Source organism: Eurosta solidaginis, chromosome 3 (genome assembly GCF_040869045.1).
Source record: "Eurosta solidaginis isolate ZX-2024a chromosome 3, ASM4086904v1, whole genome shotgun sequence".
Lineage (NCBI taxonomy): Eukaryota > Metazoa > Arthropoda > Insecta > Diptera > Tephritidae > Eurosta > Eurosta solidaginis.
Genome location: NC_090321.1, coordinates 24,854,512 through 24,872,897, shown reverse-complemented (window position 1 = coordinate 24,872,897; position 18,386 = coordinate 24,854,512). Strand labels below are relative to the sequence as shown.

The 18,386-nt window shown below is 42.3% G+C and overlaps 1 protein-coding gene and 1 pseudogene across 1 annotated transcript in view; one reads left to right on the top strand and one right to left on the bottom strand.

Annotated features, from left to right (window-relative positions):
- Positions 1 to 18,386, top strand: part of LOC137243471 (phospholipase D1-like) — a 636,022-nt gene that overhangs the window by 163,359 nt on the left and 454,277 nt on the right. Inside the window, exons 3-4 of the mRNA XM_067771257.1 lie at positions 6,505 to 6,727; positions 6,781 to 7,000. The gene's annotated coding sequence lies outside the window, so the exon portion shown is untranslated. The remainder of the gene's footprint in view (positions 1 to 6,504; positions 6,728 to 6,780; positions 7,001 to 18,386) is intronic.
- LOC137245864 (plexin-A4-like) lies at positions 5,403 to 11,968 on the bottom strand (annotated as a pseudogene).

Here is an 18,386-nt window from a genome sequence, read left to right as displayed (position 1 = left end):
AATTGGCGGGACCAGACCTACATGTTTTATTCCGACTCCGAACGGAAGCTGTAAGGCAGATGCATATTCACTGAACAGCTTTTCATGGCAGAAATACACTCGGAGGGGCGACCCAGCTTAGAAAAACTCTTTTCCAGTTGAAAAACTTGTTCTAAATTTTTGATGTTGCTTTGGACGGTACTTAAACCTAGGACCTTCGGTGTGGTACGTGAAGTACTCTACCACCACACTACCGTTGTCGCTTTTATCAATAAGTCGATTGAGATTTTGGCAGCACACGGTTAAAAGTTTGAGCCTAAATCTGAAACTTTTTTGTACTACATATATGACCAAACCAAAACTGGCTTCAAAGTAAGATTCTACCAGTCTTCGTGAAAATGTGTGCACAGAGGTGGGCTTCAAGTTTAAAAATTAAACCCGGATTACAATGGTAAGGTTTCGCACCGACGTTCTGAAAATATCAGTAGCGTCTTTTACCCACTGAACTATCACATCGGTATAACAAATCACAGCATAAAACTCCATATAAGTATATGTCAAAATGCTATGAGAAAGAATCTATGATTTGCAGCATTCTTCACAAATGATTTTTTTTATTTGAAAACTTTCAGCAAATAGTTTAAAACTTAAGGGTTTTGTTTTAAACCCAGAGCGGTCTTTGTTTTAGATTTTTGAAACCTTTGGTTTTGTTTCCAAACCAAGATTCTGTTTTTGGATTTTATGAAAATTTTTTGGTTTTGTTTTAAAACAATTTAAATTTAAATTGAAATCGAATAAAAGTAAAAAACGTAGTGGTGAAAATATACCGCAGGTCCAAAAATTAAAAAACATTGATTGTGTACAAATCTGTAACAGTAGAATAGGAGACAAAGTAATCCTCTATAAATCGTTTTTAAAAAAATATTTTTCTATTTTTTTACTTTTATTCTTAAAAGTCCAACCTCATGTGACTATTTCTTACTGAAGTATTTTTTAATTAAATTGTCAAGGAGTTTCTTTCACAGAAAGAAGGTACAGTTTATGGACTTTCGATTAGTACTGAGTTGCGAGAAAATTATTATTGTGGTGCGACGTACCCTGTCTACAAAGAAATACTTATTGGATGTCCCACCCGACCCAAAAAATTACATTAAATTATAACACACATATGACAACAACATAGCCTCACTTTTTCGGTAGCTCTATTTTCCAGTATTTACTTGTATTAAATTTGGAATATTTCAGTTTTCGTACATAATTCTCAAAAAAATTAGTTTCCTGCAAAATTTTTTCCATATTCTTTTGGGGAGCACAAAGTTACGTTAATCTTTTTGGCTAAACAATTCTAGTAGCAGCTTATATAGTTACAATATTTCTAAACGTATAGTAAAATCTACACCGATCGTAGTACGAGTAGAACTCAAAGGAAGTTCTGTATGATAGATAACCCCCTATAATATATATACCGAACTTGTCAGAATAAGGGAAAACGTCAACGGGATGAAAACACCTGAATATAAATTTCATCATGCAGATAAGTAAGCTTTTATTTTTTGGCTTTTTTGACGGGATCCCTGATTACATTTATTTCCCAGTTGTTAAGGAATGCATGAAACATCGATGTTTGGTGCACGTGTTGGAGCTATATGTATGTATGCCGGTATAAATGCACGTCTATTTCTTTTTATTTATTTTAGTTTCTCAAGGAGCATGCATACGCCTTTACTCCCTTTGTACTACTACTGTATACATGTGGTTGTATTAATGCTGAATGCATACAAAAGCACTAGCGAAACATGTATACATCCATACGTATTTTTCATACGTATGAATGAACTGCCCCTGCATTGATCGATAGAAGTTTATTATACACGTGTAATTACAATAACCATTACATTCATATGGTGAGATATAGAGCAACTTGTTGCCATCAACTTGGTATATATGGACCTTTAATAAACGCACAATTCTTACCGGTTCGGTCGAACCGCACCATCTTTAAAATAAGTAGTCTTCAAACAGTTTAATGACGGCAAAGCATACAAACGGTTGGCAGTCGTCATTATTGCTTCAAGTTTGCCAGTCTCTCATCAGTTATTCATATCCTGGAGTTCGTTTCGAAAAAACGGGCCTGCCTAGCTCTGGGTCGAAACAATATTATAATACAAGCATGCGATATGGCATTACTGACTAAAATATTTATAGTTTGTCTGAAATTGGGAAGTGAATTTGATTACCTCAGGAGGGCGTGCTTTTTTTGTCCCACTCTTCCCTTGTCGAAAATGCCAATTTTCTATGTGAACAATTGTGGTGTGTCGCAAACTCGGCACGGGAGTGGAGGCACCACAATTGCGTTTGGTTTAAATTTAAATGAAAAGAAAAAAGAGGCGAGATATATTCCTCGTTATAATAATTTCTTTATTATAGTGCAAAATTAAATTTGAACAATAATTACCTTTTTGTAATAAAATGTGGCGGGGCTCCTCGGACGGTGTTGTAGTTCGCTCAACGATCGCTGGAAAAGTAGACGGTTGCCTTGTCGAGGACAACCGTTGAACCGCGGAAAAAGTCTCCGGTTTTAAGGGGAAGCTTCCCCACATAGTTGTACCGGCATACATGTATATGTGTACGGACAACATAACCCTATCTATGTACACATATACATGCAGGTGGGCGAACTAGGGGTCGATAAAGTGGTGCTATTAGGGTGGCGCAAATTAAGAAGAATTTAGGCTTCGGGCCTAAACATGCCGGCCCCCTTGCGATACGCAACAGCCCAGACTCCGCCCGAGCGTCCCCGGCCACGATTTGTCTTAAAACTAGATTCTAAAATTAAATGGTGCGCGCCGGATGGCGCGACGGCATCCTCCTTGCCTTCGCCGTGACCTAGAGCTAGGAAGATAGAAAAAAAATTAATGGAAACCGTAACATATATTTCTTGCCATTTATATAAAACTTCATTTATTTCGGGAAAATACAATATACATGTATAAGCTTATCATCAGCTAACTAACTCTAAATAGCCATTGAGAAATATCAGATCGGGTGGGTCCCGGAGAGTACCCACCCGAAGATCGTGCTTTGCGCGAGCAGCGATCCGAAGGATGGTGGCAATGTGCCCGACGTCATGATTTCGGCGTAGACGTCGCCGCCTAGGACGAGGCGAATTGGGGTGGACGCATAAAAGTGGGGGTCCGCAAGACGGATGTGCTCGTAAGGAGCCGCGACGCTGGGGTCGACGTTGTACGTTGGACTGACGCGCCTGAACTCGAGGACGCAGACTGCGTGAGTCGTCACCGTCTTACTCTGCCCATGTTTACCTCTAAAACGAATAAAACAGCCGGTTTCGCCGTCGGCGTTGGTTGTCGGCAGGGCTAACTCTCGCGCCAGCCTGCGGTCGATCGTTGTGCGGGGGGAACATGCGTCTATGAGTGCACGAATGAAGTGCAGACGCCCTCCGGCTTCCACCTTCACGATCGCAGTCGGCGCCAGAGCAGCCATGGGCCGAAGAGTTGGGCCGGCTGAGGCGCGGGCTGGAATGACCCCGTTCCGGAAGGAACTGTGTTGGGGTAGCTGGCGCGGCCGAGTGGCCAGTCTACCGTCTCGATGGTCTTCCTTCACGTGTTGTATCTCGTGTAGCTGGCGCGGCCGAGGGGCCAGTCTACGATCGCGCGTTGGTCGATGTGCTTGCGTTCGTTGTTGCGTAGGTGGGCGGAACGGCCGTGATTCCGCTCCACTTTTTCCTCGTCGCTCGTGTGCTAATAGGGGTCGGAACGGCCGTGGGTCCGATCCCCTAGTGTCGGAATTTACTATATGGGAGCCCGCTCCACTCCCGGATGGCAGTTGTGGTTCTTCTGCAAAGGCCGACTCGGACGCGTGGAGAGACAGCGCCTCATCCATCATCCCGTCGTCCACCTCTTCCATCGTAGGCATCCGCTCATATCCTTCTCCCTCTTCTTCCATGACTAGCTGGTACCAGCTCTTCGGCGGCTCTGGCTCGGACGACAAGTCCTCCATGGAAAGGTGCAGCGTGGTATGATGATTGCTACCACATCTTCGACACCTTCCTTTGCTAGTGCAGTCTTTGGCACGATGTACCATTGACAGGCAGTTTTGGCAGTACTTGGCCTTTATAATTTCGCGCAGTCGTTGCAGCGGCGACTTCGCGCGGTAAATCGGGCATGACCTGATTGGGTGTTTCGCGTCGCATAAGTGGCACGGCTTTGGGTAACGAGCGGCCTGGCGCTCAGTCCTCCTTCTTAGCGAAGCGTAACGAGTCATTCTATTGAGAGTATGGAAGAAAATAAAGGAAACTCGTTGAGTTGTTATGATTGTGTCACGCTTTCGGTGGCGAGTAAGCCCCAATTCTATTATCGGCGCTTTTGAAATTTCGCGCGTGAGTAGGGTTAGAACATGTCTAAAGGCTTACGAGAATATATTCATCTCGCGTTCGTTATGTGCGTTGCTTCTTTCCCCGCACGTTATGTGCCTGGGTCATTAGTGCCTTATTCTGTTTAATTTTGTGTCATCCGGTAGCGCTTCAGCTAGTCAGGCATACTAGTGCTGCAGAAAAATTGACATTTAAGTTGTTTGGTACTCACATTTTGGTACCGAACCGGGTAGAGAGTGTTTGATGTGGGATCTTTCGAGTCGTCGTTATTTGTGTTGTTGGTGCTAAAAACCGACAACTTTCCTGCCCGCCACAAAATAAAAATGTTTGGACGGCAAAATTGTATGCTATATAAAGAACAAAGATAAAATCTTCGTTTTGGACGCGGTGAAAAATTTTTCGAATGAGCCATTCTTTTGTATTTCCCTTCGATTATTTGTTCAGCTTTTCCCAATTACGCTTGTAGTCCTGTGTTATTGATGGTCTTTACTAAAAAGCACGGTTCCAGAAGGGTAGTTGGCTCCGATACCGATTTGCCAGAAACGGGTTTTTGGGTACCCGTTTGCATCTTCTTATGCATCCCTAATACAATGTACATTTAAAACTCGGCATATATATGTACATACGTTGGTACAAGTATATGGGCAGTCAGTGCACGGACTTTACCGCATTGGTAGATTGACGTACCTTTTTGATCCATTTTCATTTTCTACTACTTTTACGACTTCTGCTACCAAAACTAAGATTCTACCAATATTTCAGTATTTTCGCGCTGAAAACGTATACTGCATTGCAGTATTGAATTGCCGAGCCCACCAACTAATCTTAGGAGGGGATACTGATTAAAGCAGTCAATTTTGAAAAACTTTGTGAACAACTTTAAACAAGAAGTAAATTTTTGATGAGATAAATAGCCCTTTTTTGTGAATAATTTGAAGCAAAAAAGTTTTACGCAAACGATAACATGCCGAAATCGGTTATTTTGTGGCAGTATTTTTGGTATTTTGGGATATTGTTGTTGTGATTAGACGTTTTGGTGCATGTTTATCAGTATCTCACACTCATGATACAGGAAAAAAGTGAGTACCGTATAGGCATAAGCTATGTAGGTATATACAAATGTACATGTAATTTTGTCTTGTTAACATGTTTTAAAGTGTTATTTCCATGAAATGCGCGTTATTTGTTTTACAAGACATTATTAATTGTTTGGTACAAATATGAACTGTAGCTTTTGTTTTCTTGGTAAAAACTACCAACTACTACTATTTCCATTTTAGAATTCCGCTCACTGGTACCAGCATACCAACGGCAAAGGCAAAGAAAAAAACGCACATTCATACATACCCGTGTATAGAATGTAAAATTCCTATGAATTGAAACAACGGGAAATGTATCCCGTGATTTTCCGTTCTTTCATTTCATTTTTTACTACGACGTGGCCTGGAGTAATAACGCATAAAAAATTAACGTTGCTAGCTTAGACATTATGGGCAAGCCAAGAGGTCTTCGCACAGCCAGGAAGCATGTGAATCATCGCCACGATCAGCGTTGGGCTGATAAGGATTACAAAAAGGCGCATTTGGGAACACGATGGAAGGCTAATCCTTTTGGTGGAGCATCTCATGCCAAACGCATTGGATGACTTTTGCCCTCTATAAATTTTTCAATGAAATCACCAAGCAAAGTCTTAAGTATATCAGTACAATATTCTAATTTTGATTGCAGTGTGACCATAATCAGGGAAGCCACATTGACCCGCTCACGCACAGAAAAATAGCGACTGGACTCCAATGCTCGTATGAATAGCAGTAAAAAAAAAAAAAAATTTATTCAACAGGCGTAGACCTTTCTCTTTACGTAATAGTTCGGGCCGCTCCCATTGCAATACGATGTGGTCCTCGTGATTTGGAAAAAGAATTTTCATGGCACATGTACGATCGTCTAAAAATGGTATTCCACCAGATGTTAGATCCCCAGTTAAGTCAGTCATGTCAGTTTGAAGTTCAGCAATTGCTTTCTTGCATTCTGCCGCGACTCTTAAGTTCTAATATAGCCATTTGTTTTTGCATATTTAGTAAAACTCGAATCGATTCTGATGTATTTTTTGGTTTTTTTTTTTTTTTTTTACGCAGCCAGAAGTGCAACAAAAATCATGACTATAACTACCACCGATGAATAATAGAAGATTCTTACTTAAGTCATGCATCATATTTGGGGATGCATAGCTAAGTATTCCTGTCCGATATTCCAAAGACTGACCAATATGGACAATGTCTTCTGGTCCTGATTCATTGTGGGGTTCAGTGGCTGACTCTAGTGGCGGGCGACAAGTCGATTGTTGAAGTGATAATGAAGGTATATTGCAAAGGCCTTTACCAATACGTACTACTACATCAGTTTCTTTGCAGGAACGATCCAAATTGCGTCCATTAATCGTTAAACACTCGCTTTTATAATACCTTATATGTTCTTCGAAATTAAAATATATTGGATTGGGATAAAGCTCGAAATTATTTTTATGTTTACTAGAGAGATTTTGAACTTGCAAAACATTATCCATTAAGGATCCATGTTTAAGAAGCCCTGGATTTTCAGCAGCAAGAACGTCGTTATCGGTGTCAATTACAGGTGAGTAGCATATCATATCTGTAGCTGCCTCAACCTTGCACTGACTATTTATGGCAAACGTACATTTTTGGGCTCTGAATATCGTTGAATTGAGTTCCCGTCACTGAAATTTCAATTCCGCCAGCGGGTATGCCTCGGGGAACTTTTAATTGTCCTCTAGGGCCCGAAAAGACCTGCTCAAGTAGGGGAGCAAGAACGTATTTAAAGTTGTATTCGCTGAATTCACGTTGCCCATTGTCAAATAACATTTTCAGTCGCCCTTCAACGATACCTGGTGAAGGAGCTGTACGACATACTGCTTGTGTAACATCGAAGCTTAATATCTCGCAGGGCAAATGACCGTTGACAAAAACTTGTATTCTCGCCTGCCTTTAAATACTCGATTCCGCATTTAAATACTTTCCAATTAGCCGAAGAACCTTTTGCTAGCCACTTTAATAAATATTTTGCACAATTCGAATAATAAAAAAATTGAATGCACTAGAAATGAAGAGCGAACTGTGCGGCTCAGCCCGGCAAAGTAGTGTGTTATATGGAGAATTCCTTAAGAAAAGTGGGAAGGGAGTTCATACACATTGTTTGTATTTATCCTCTGGCTTAAACAAAGTGGTAAGGATAATGAGGGAATACTTGGGTTTCTGCCTAGTGATATTGCAGCAGAACGTAAACGCGTTGCAACAATTCAATGCATCTACTGTGGTAATATGCGTGCGAATATTGTCTGCTGAAAAGTGCGTTGCTATCGAAACTTTCATATGATATGTGGCAGTGATAATGGTGCTATGAATCAATTTCTATATACATTTCGGTAATTTTGTGATCGACATGTACGAAAAGTACCTACACGTCCAAAACCCACAGAAAATTGTTATATTTGTTATGAGAGCCTTTTCGCTGAAAGTAAAACGTTTTAGAGCTGTAAATATTATACGTGCCCCATGCTGTAAAAATGGTTGGTTTCACAAGTATTGTCTGCAAAAATTCGCCAAAAGTTCTGGGTATTTCTTCAAATGTCCGCTCTGTAATGACTGTGAGAAGTTAAAAGCGCATATGTCGTTCTGGGGTATTTTCGCATACGACAAAGACGCTGAATGGGAGTTGGTGCCCAATGCGTTTGCAGACTTGCTAGAAAGACCCAGAGTATGTAGCGTAGAGATTTGCCATAACAAGCGTGGACGGGAACAGCAACTACAACAAATCCCTTAGTTTATTGTACAACATGTGGATCAGTGGCTGTACATCGCAGTTGTGTGCGCGACCAGAGCAATACATTTGATTGTGAAAATTGTATACAAATACTTTCTAATGCAGATAGTGGGCGAGAAAGTTTAAGCTCACAACAACAAAATGACAGTCAAGACAATGAATGTTCTCACATTGTACAGGATACTGAAAACTTAGATATTGATGTATGCGACAGTAATAGCTAGGTTGAGATAAATAAAAATACTCAAGAAAATGGCGATGTTTCTCCTGTTAAAGATAACATACTTAGACGGCGTCAGGCTGGCGAAGATGAGGAAGTTATAATACCTCATAACTCGTACAAAAGTGAAACAGCTAAACTACATGTAAATAAAGCAGAGAGAAGTGAAATTGTAGGAGAAACTAACACACTAAATTGTAATATTAATGAGGTCATAAACACAAAATGAACTGCAGTAAAACTGTGAAATTTAGGTGTATTGTTACCGATAGTGACTACAGTGGTGATGAAGGTCTTGTAGACACAGCTGACTCGAGGAAGCATGTGAAGGCAACCCGTACAAGGATTTCAACAACGCAAACACAAACCCATGATATACATAACATTACAACTTGTATTGCGCAACGCACGCGTCGCAAGTCAATGGCTTTTCGACCACCTTCGCTCGATGAACCACTTACTAATTCCTCTGATGATGTTTACGATGATGCTAGTATCAGGATTAACTCCTATACAGCACCCAAAAGCTATCAGGTTTTTCAATATGATGATGACGAAAATGAGTACCCCCAGAAACAGGGCCATATTGCGGCGTGAAATTTGTAATTTTTGGTTCCACGAATTCATAGTCTTCCCACTTATACCAGCAATTCGTATTCCCGAATAAATATCGGTGACAATTTTACCTAAATTTATTCCACGTATTGTGATATTTGTACCACCTTCCCATGGACCAGTTTGCGGATAAAACGAATGAATATCAGGATTAGGGCACGTTTCCATACGATTTAGCCAATCAGTTTTTCCTTCGTTATTTTTGTTGCACTATTCTTCTACTTCACACGTAATTGTAGATGAATAATCATCTACGTTCGCATTTGTATACGTTCACGCTCTTCATCTTCTACCTACCCTCAGCAAGCAGGTGATTAAATTCTGAATTTCCCCTTGTACCAATACCCAGTGGGTTACTCTTTCTGACCAAATAATGAGTTATCATATAATTTAAGCGACAAGGCTAGTCAGATATGACTCCTCGTAATGTTCAAAAAACTGAATATATAAAGTTTTCCAATCACCCTGGTGGAATCCTCTTCGCATCTAATGTGGTTACTTTAGGTGATTGAAACTCTTCAATCATTTTCCATTCAGCATTCTGAATCGTGGCTGACTATCTTTGACTACTATTAAGATGATGAGCGTTCTAGAGGGTCTGTTATCGTTTGTTCTTGTTTGTTTTTTTCATCAACGACATAAGTAGTTGCTTTTTATTTGCAAATTATTTAATCTAAAAGCATAAGGAATTTAACCCTGCTAATATCTGGGGCAGATGAGTTTCCTCATCCGCGGTAGGCTTGCGATGTGCCTCGTTGCGCGGCAACGAGTGCCGCTGATTTCTGTGGCAGAGCGGTGCGCCCTTCTGCGTTAGGCTTTTTTGTTGTCCTCGTTATGGGATAGCGAGTGAATTTGGGTTTGCTTTGTAAGCTTAAGAATAGAATGGCCTGAGTCCATTTAGGTTCTGTGGCAGATAGAGTATCTGCGTTAGGTTATTGGTTGGCCTCGTTATGGGATAGCGAGTGAATTTGGGTTTGCTTTGTAAGCTTAAGAATAGAATGGCCTGAGTCCCTTTAGGTTCTGTGGCAGATAGAGTATCTGCGTTAGGTTATTGGTTGGCCTCGTATCGGGTGAACGTGAGCTGGGGTTGACTTTTGGAAAATGTGAAGACGAGGGTGATTTTTTTTTGATTTTTCTGAAAGGAGGTATGTGGAAGAGTGGAGGGATTGTTGAGAGGAGCACGTGGTCCTCTCACAGTCTGTCTCCGTAGGAAGAAGGATCAGTTTGACCAAAGGTCGTCTGACTTGACCCTTCTCGGTTATGAGGTCGACAACACGTACTCGGTTATCTTCGCCGGGGTGTACGTTGACGACTCTACCTAACCTCCATTCGTTGGGAGATAAATTGTCCTCTTTGAGGACAGCGAGATCTCCCACTTTTATATTTTCCTTGGGATGCTTCCACTTCACTCGTTTTTGGAGTTCAGATAAATATTCGGTTTTCCATCGCCGGCAGAAGGTTTGATGGAGGGCCTTGAGCTTCTGCCATCTATTTAGCATGGAGGCAGGGCTTTCGTTCGCATCCGGTTCTGGCGGCGCCAGAAGATGGCTGCCCGTGAGGAAATGTCCTGGGGTTAGTGGCTCCAGGTCCGTTGGGTCATTGGACGCCGGGCTGAGAGGCCGCGAATTTAGGCATGCCTCGATCCGGCACAAAAGGGTTTGGAACTCCTCCATGGTATATTTATGGAGAGAAGCGACCTTTTTGAAGTGGCTTTTGAAGCTCTTCACTCCCGCTTCCCACAGGCCGCCCATATGCGGAGCGCCGGCGGGGATAAAATGCCAAGTTAATGCTTGATGGCTATACTTGGAGACTGTTTTGTCTCGGCTTTCTGCCAGGAAGGCTTTGAATTCCGATCGTAGAGATCGGGAAGCTCCGACAAAATTCGTACCATTGTCGGAGTAGATGTTTTTTGGACATCCTCTTCTCGCGATAAAACGCGAAAAAGCTGCGAGGAAGCATGGGGTGCTCAGGTCACTAGTGGCCTCTAGGTGGATGGCCTTAGTGGAGAAACAAACAAATATGCATACGTAGCCTTTGGACAGTCGACATCCCCTACCGCGGTAGCTTTTTATGTCGAAAGGCCCCGCGAAATCTACCCCGGTATTGGTGAACGCGCGAGTAAAAGTAGTACGTTCGCAGGGAAGGGTACCCATAAGTTGGGACTGCGCCTGCTTCCTGTGAAGAATGCAGGTTTTGCAATTGTGGATGATGGCTCTGATCATTGTCTTGACCTTCGGAATCCAATACTGGGTTCGAATAAGGCGGAGCATAAGTTGGTTCTCGCCATGAAGGGAATCATGATGAATCATCATGACTGCAAGGCGAGACAGCTTGCAATTGTAAGGCAAGATGATCGGATGACGCTCGTTGTACGACATGTCTTTTGAGGCCCCTAGACGCCCCCCTGTTCTGATAATATCATCTTTGTCGATGTATGGGTTGAGTGACAGGATTTCACTTTTCCGATCAATAGGTTCCCTATTTTTTAATTGCAAGTATTCCTTACCGTAGGATATTTTCTGACATACTTTTATTAGTGCTTGAGTCGTTGCCTTAATCTCATCGGCTGAGATTGTGCTCGACTTTTCGTGGCATACCGTTTTTGTTTTAGGATGCGTTCTTTTTATAAATCTCCTAACGTAGGATAGGACTCTTAGAGCTCGTGGCAAGTCTGAAAAACGATCGAGTATATCTTCTTGTTCAGCCTGTGTGACGGCATACGACTGTGCTTTCACTTTCTTCTCCTCATATGATGTATGGTAGTCCGTTTCCTGTACTGGCCATTGTATCTTGTCCTCTTGTAACCAAGATGGTCCCTGCCACCACAACGAGTTGTTGACTAATTCACCCGCTGGTAGGCCTCTGCTTCCTAAATCCGCTGGATTTGATTCTGAATCCACATGTAGCCAGTCCTTGCTTCCGACCATGTCGATGATCTTCGTGATGCGGTGTGCGACGAAGGTTGACCAGGAACAAGGCGGTTTCCGTAGCCATGCGAGGACAATGCTGGAATCAGTCCATAGATGAATGGTGATGGGTCCTAATTTGACGCTCCTACAGATTGAGTCAATCATCTCTGCTAGCAATACTGCACCGCAAAGTTCCAGACGTGGGAGGGAGATTGTCTTCACTGGTGCGACTCTGGTTTTTGCCATAAGTAGGTGTGTATAAACATTATTCTCCTTTTTGATGCGCATGTACACGGCTGCTGCATATGCTTTCTCCGACGCGTCACAGAAGCCGTGGATTTCAACCTCGTCTTCTGGTGAGAATTGTACCCAACGTGGTATTCGAATCCTATCTATTTCCGGGTAATCTTGGGTGAAAGTGTTCCACCGCTCCAATGTCGTTGGTGAGACTGGCTCGTCCCACCCTGTGCCTTCTAACCAAATGTTTTGCATAATTATTTTTGCCACTATGACCATTGGGGCAAGCCACCCTAACGGGTCAAAGAGTTTGGCAATAACTGACAGGATCTCTCTTTTTGTTGGCATGTTAGGGTTGTCTAGTGATCCCGCTTTGAAATAAAATAAGTCAGCATGTGCGTTCCACCTTATACCTAATGCTTTCACTGTGCTGGTGTCTTCAAAGGCTAAGAAGTCCTCGCTGAGCAGATCCGATTTCGGGATGTCTTTGAGAACCTCCTCCGAGTTTGATGACCACTTTCGTAATGGGAACCCTGCCGAATGTAAAACCTGTCGAATTTCGTTTCTTGCCATAATGGTGGAGGTGAGGTTGTGTCCTCCTGCGAGGACGTCATCTACATACATACATTCCCGGAGTATGTTTGATGCTGTGGGATGGGAACTTTGTACATCGTCAGCCAACTGTAACAGCGTCCTTATAGCAAGATAAGGGGCACAATTAACTCCGAAAGTTACCGTTTTTAATTCGTAGAGTCCTATTGGTTCGTTCATGTCTTTTCGAAAAATAATTCGTTGAAATTTGGTATGATTATCGTTCATCCAAATCTGCCTATACATTTTCTCTATATCACTGTTGAAGACGTACCGATAAAGTCTCCAACGAATGATGAGAGTCGGGAGATCTGCTTGGAGTACCGGGCCTGGGAGCAAAACGTCGTTCAGACTTGTACCATTAGCAGTCGGACTTGAAGCGTTGAAAACGACCCGGACTTTAGTAGTTGTGCTTTCCGCCTTTACCACGGCGTGATGGGGCATGAAATAATTATCAGGGTCATTTGCTGCGACTGTGCCCTTAATTTTGTGCATATGTCCGAGCGTCTGGTATTCTGAAAGTACCCTTATGTATTCATTCCCTAACTCCGGATTTTTCGTTAACCGCGTTTCATTTCGATAGAATTGCGAGCATGCGCGTTTAAGGGACCCTGCTAATTTTCGTTCTTCCGGGTATTCCTGTCTAAATGGGAGTGAAACGACATATCTTCCATCCTCATTTCTCTTTGTGGTTTCTCTATATAATTTTTCACAATATCTGTCATCGTCGCTAGGGCTTTTAATTTTCGGTACATTTTCCAACTCCCAAAAGGCTTTTAGTTGGTTGTCCAACGCGACCTCGTTGTAAAATGACACGATGCTCTTCGTTGGATTCGGTGTTTCAATACGACCGGTTAGTATCCAACCGAACACTGTCTCTTGGGCCAGAAGTGTATTAAGTACATTCTTTTTTAGACCGCTTAGTATAATTTGGGGATATATATCGCCCCCAAGTATGAGGTCTACATCTTCATTGACGTAGAACCTCTTGTCTGCCAAAACTAAGTCTGGGAACGCCTGCATCGTCATTGTTTCGATATGGCAGGATGGCAGATTCCCAGTTAATTTGGCTAAAATTAGAACAGGAGTAGTCAAGCTAAAGCATGGGTCCTCTGGTGAACGTAGCTCGATGGTGGATGCCTCTTTTACTTGAGCAGATACTGCGTTGGTGATGCCTGAAACTTGGGCATCCATTTTCCTTGCCGGCAAATTGATTCTGCGTTTTAGTCTTTCTGTCATGAAAGAGCATTCGGACCCTGAATCAATTAATGCCCGCGCGGAGAAGTCGGTACCATTATGATGAATGTGTACGCGAGCAGTTCCTAATAGCACGCCTGTGCTGGAATTAGCATGACAGGATTTTACATTCTGGTTCGCAGAAGAATTTGGTTGCCCCGATTCCTGTCTTCTTTGTGCTTGTGCTGAAGTCGACGGGATATTATCCGCGTCTTTGAATGGATTGCGCCTCGTAGGTTGCTGAACTGTATCCGCATGCAGGAGCGTGTGGTGACGAGAGTGGCATTTGGCACAGTTGTACGAACTGGTGCACCTCGTCACTGTGTGTCCTGGGGATAAGCAGTTCAGGCATCCCCCCGTGGATTTGATGAAGTTGATTCTCTCCACTGGGGTCAGATCACAGAATCGGGGACAATTCCGTAACCTGTGTTCAGCTTTGCACATTTTACAAAAAACCCTTGAAGTTGATTTTGAGGTAGGTTTTGATACCTTCGTTTGGAAGGCACCAAGTCTTTTTATGGGGGTTTCGGTTGTATGCCGAGTATTTGATGGCTTTTGTCCCTTTTGGGCGTTAGTGCCAGTGAAGCTAGACACTGTTTCCAGTGTCTGAAACCTATTTGATAGAAATTTGTCCATATCTTCCCATTTAGATATGTCCATTTTGTGGTCTATGCTTTGTTCCCATAGAGCCAGGGTACTTTCCGGTAACTTTGTCGAACACAAATATGTTAGTATTGCATCCCAATTGGATGTGTCGATTTTGTGACACTTGAGGGACGATAGACAATTGTTTATATCGCTATGTAGTTTCTTTAACGCGCTCCCACACTCACTCTCTACCTTCTTTAAATTAAAAAGAATTTGCAATTGCGTGTTGACTAATATACGCTTGTTTTCATACCTTTCGCACAGGTTTTTCCAGGCCATATCGAATCCATCATTTGTCAGAGGGCATTTTTTTACAATATCCTTGGCCTCGCCCTGTGTCTTGTTGTTCAGATGGAACAGTTTTTCCACCCCCTGTAGGTCGGAATTATTTATGTATATGGCCGTAAACAGATCGCGAAAGGTTGGCCATGATAAATAGTCACCTTTGAAAATCTCCGTGTCGCAAGGAGGGAGGCGGATCTTATGCCCGCGAGGTGCGGCTGGGGGTGCTTGCTCAGAGATAGCGCTATTTTCTACTTTTTTAAATTTCTCTGCCTCAGCAGATATTGTGGATAAGCATCGCATATATATTGCGTAGGTAGACATATGTTTTTTCCGGATGGCCAACACATCATTTGCGTCGACATCTTCTGATCCCATCAGTGAGTCAAACACAGACTTAACCTTCTTCCATAAGGCACGCAACTCTTCTTGCTGTATCGCAAGAGTGTGCTTATTATGACTTTCCTCTGGAATAAGGCTGTACTGCTGTTCAAACTCTGAGATTAACTCAGCTGATCGGATATAATTTTCCATTTTCTCAACAAATTATCCCTACCAAACTAAAAACAAATTAATCCTTTTAACAAAAAAATGGAGACAGTGTTTTAAAAGATCGCTTTTATTTAGTTATTTCAGACTTGGCCGACTCGTCTGATATTTTTTTTTTTTTTTCAAGGGAAGAATAGGCAATGGTGTAACCTACTCGCCAACCGCACGCAAATTATATATATATGTATATATTGATCTGGCTATTAAATTATAAGGGTCAGACTTGGCCGATTCGTCTGGTTTTCCCACGATAAAAATAAAAACACAACAATGTGGCTTACTCGCCACCCGCACGTAAAATTATATGTATGTATGTATCGGTGTATGTATTAATTTATTTGCAGATTATTTTGTGCCGTAAGACAGGGAGCAGGGGGGAGCAACTCCAATGCGTATTGTGCGAAGCAAAGGGGGCCACTCGCCACTTGAGCGTTCAATTTTATTATAAAAAATAAGTGCGCGCGTTGATATAAAAACTCGACGAAAAGTGTAAAAATTTTATAAAACTCTTGTGCGAAAAGCGACTGTGTGACAAAAATTTATCGAATTAGTGCAAATTAAAGTGAAACAAAGGAATAATGTAAAATTGCCACAATCGAAATGGCGTGAGAATTTTTTATATGGAGGTGAGGTTATGTGCACCTCTTCCTTGTGCTGTGTCCGTGAGCCTTACCGCTGGTGGGGGGACAGACCAGATAGTCACAAAGAATTTGACCACGTTAGTATTTCGCGTTGCACTTTTTACTTTTCGACACCGAATAGTTTTTTACACTTTTCGCGGTTAAATTTAATCACTTACGCGTGTGGCACTCAGAATATTTATTTTTATAACCAAAAAAAAAATTGTGGCAAGAAATATATAAACTTACTTAGCAGCTGCGTGAAGTTTGGAGTTGGTTTGCTTGTTGTTTGATGCGGCTTGTAAATTCCCAGGTTGTGTACAAGAAAACTGTATAAATACCACCAAAAATATATCACCAAACGTGTAAAAAGCCGGTATCACGAAGAAGTGTGTGGGTTGTGTATATCACCAAACGGTTGAAGAATACCACCACGATTTATACCAAAATGTTGAGTGTATGTGGGAAGATTTGTTCGAAAATTGTTGATATCACCAAGAAGTGAATGTGATCATCCAAAGATGCAGGATATGTAACGTGGACTGTACTTTATATAGGCGGTGGTTCCTTTTTCGGGGAGAAGGACCATGAACAATTGTGGTGTGTCGCAAACTCGGCACGGGAGTGGAGGCACCACAATTGCGTTTGGTTTAAATTTAAATGAAAAGAAAAAAGAGGCGAGATATATTCCTCGTTATAATAATTTCTTTATTATAGTGCAAAATTAAATTTGAACAATAATTACCTTTTTGTAATAAAATGTGGCGGGGCTCCTCGGACGGTGTTGTAGTTCGCTCAACGATCGCTGGAAAAGTAGACGGTTGCCTTGTCGAGGACAACCGTTGAACCGCGGAAAAAGTCTCCGGTTTTAAGGGGAAGCTTCCCCACATAGTTGTACCGGCATACATGTATATGTGTACGGACAACATAACCCTATCTATGTACACATATACATGCAGGTGGGCGAACTAGGGGTCGATAAAGTGGTGCTATTAGGGTGGCGCAAATTAAGAAGAATTTAGGCTTCGGGCCTAAACACTATGTGTGTTATATTATTTGGTATTTTACATTCTTAGTTGCGGATTAAACTCAGTACTGTACCTTGTAATATTTTCTCTAACATCAAATCAGAAGACGAACTGCTTCAGACTCAATAACAAAACACACATACATTCTCATACGCGTGTCACTGAGTAAACAGCAAAACAAACAAATATAACTACAGCACCGGATATTCGGCAAAGGTGTTGTCTAACTGACCTAGCAGCATACAAGCAGCTTCTTTTCGCCCTGTCAAAGGCTGCTTTGAAGTCGAAGAAAATATGGTGAGAATCGATTCTCTAATCGTGAGTCGTCTCCAGGGTCTGGCGCATCGTGAAGATCTGGTCCATAGTACTATCGGCTTCAGTCTTTCGCACAGTACGCTAAATATAACCTTATTCTCGGCCGCCGTGGTGTGATGGTAGCGTGCGCCGCTCCGCAAATTTTTGAAACAAGTTTTTTCAATTAGAAGAAAATTTATCTAAGCGGGATCGCCCCTCGGCAATATTTTTTAGGCAAACACTCCGAGTGTATTTCTGCCATGAAAAGCTCTCAGTGAAAACTCATCTGCCAATGCCGATCGTAGTTGTCATAAAACATTTTGTTGGGAAAACTAAAAGGAGGGCAACACACATTGGAACGGAAGCTCGGCCTAAAATCTCTTCGGAGGTTATCGTGCCCTACATTTATTTATTTTTTTTATTCTGCGGTGATTGGCGTGGTTGCGGGATCACCTTTCTTGTAGATTGGGTAGAAGGAATGATGAAGGCATCTTTTTTACCAACCCTTCGCCTCTGTGTTTGAACATTTCGGCAGGTATTCCGTCATTACCTGTCGCCTTGTGACTTTTTAGCTGGGATATTCTCATTCTTACTTCATCGTAGTCAGTTACCGGAACGAGTTTTCAGTTATGGTCAATTGGGGTATCGGGTTCGTCTTCTCCCTCGCCGGATAGCAACGAGGAGAAATGTTCCATCCACAAATTAAGCACACTCTGTACTTCAGTTACCAGGTCGTCATTATCCTTCCCTCTGGAATTTGTCCAGTCTTGAAACCTTTCGTCATTCGCCCGTTTCAGTGGCGGAACTTTCGGGCATTATACCTTTCAGCCAGCATCTGAAGCTCCTCGCACTCACACCGTCCTGCCTCACGTTTTTTCCTTCTTCGCCTCACGATGTCGCTCCAATATACCGCGTGTGCCGCGCCCGTGCGCACCGTTGCCCTATAGGCAG